Here is a 1,135-nt window from a genome sequence, read left to right as displayed (position 1 = left end):
AGGAGCAGGAGTCAGCCATTTGACCCTTCGAGCCTGCCTTCTTTTGCACTGAAACAAATTATAACCGTGAGTTTAAATTAGCAGTGCGGGATATTTACAGGGCACCTTTCAATGCTTCACAAAACCATTCCTTTCGCTACAGCCACCCGGGATCGTTTCCCGGTTTGGGAAGTAACTTTGATATCACCGTTTGCAATTGAAGTGGAGTAATTTTATTGTGTTAGATGGATATCCCAAAGCACTTCAGAGTGGTGTCAAAACAAATTGGTTTGCAATTAAAAACACTGAATGTCAGGAGTGGGATTTGAACCCATGCCTCCAGTGGAGACTGCGACTTGAACGCAGCGCCTTAGACCGCTCGGCCATCCTGACTGTTCGATGCTTCAGTTATCAGTTATTACTCGGGAAAGTTTCAGACCAGGCGCTTGTTCAATGTTGCTGGAAGGCCCAGTGACCGGGACATCCTCTCCCCCGGGGTTTTCCTGAGCCTGTGCTCGGTGCACGGGGAGCTTTGGCCCGGGTCTGAGGTAGCTTGCATCCCAGGGATGGACAATAACCCTCTGAGCTCTGGAACTGGGGAAGTGCGAATAATTAATGAGCTGTTTGTGGGTTTCAAATGCAACTGAGATCTGATGGTATAAACCGATAGTGTTGTTTCACAGAATGAAATAAATGCGAACAGGGACAATCGAAATTTCAATAACTGAACTTTAATAATTAGTGAAACTTTAACCCTTGATGAAGTTTTATCCCCGATCTGATTTTACACACTCTGTATTTCAGTAGATTAGTTTTAAAATGTTCATTGCTCATGCGACAATGTATCCCGGACTGCTATTGTTCAATTTTATTGCAGACAAGTTTTTGCTTCACAAATAATTTTTCCGCCCAGGCTCGCAACAGAGACCTTTCGCGTGTGAGGCAAACATGATAACCGCTACACTACGGAAACTGCTGCTTAGCTCAGTGCCCAGAGAGAAGTGTTCAGCGACAAGCTGAAATGCTCAATCCCTCTCTCTGCAAAAAGTTCCATTCACAAACAATTCTCTGACCTGAACTGCACCAAACAACAATATTCTCCTTTCAAAGTCATTAAACTCCCCAATTTCCACATCTACAATTTTAAGGACACGGA

The 1,135-nt window shown here is 44.2% G+C and overlaps 1 non-coding gene across 1 annotated transcript; it reads right to left on the bottom strand.

Moving 5' to 3' along the window:
- Positions 1–289: 289 nt before the first annotated feature.
- trnal-caa (transfer RNA leucine (anticodon CAA)) lies at positions 290–372 on the bottom strand. Its single transcript has one exon. It is a non-coding gene; the product is annotated as a tRNA-Leu (tRNA).
- Between the last annotated feature and the right edge of the window lie 763 nt (positions 373–1,135).

The sequence above is a fragment of the Pristiophorus japonicus genome, unplaced genomic scaffold (assembly GCF_044704955.1).
Source record: "Pristiophorus japonicus isolate sPriJap1 unplaced genomic scaffold, sPriJap1.hap1 HAP1_SCAFFOLD_252, whole genome shotgun sequence".
NCBI lineage: Eukaryota > Metazoa > Chordata > Chondrichthyes > Pristiophoridae > Pristiophorus > Pristiophorus japonicus.
Note: the sequence above shows the minus strand (reverse complement) of the source record. Positions and strands in the feature narration are given on the sequence as shown.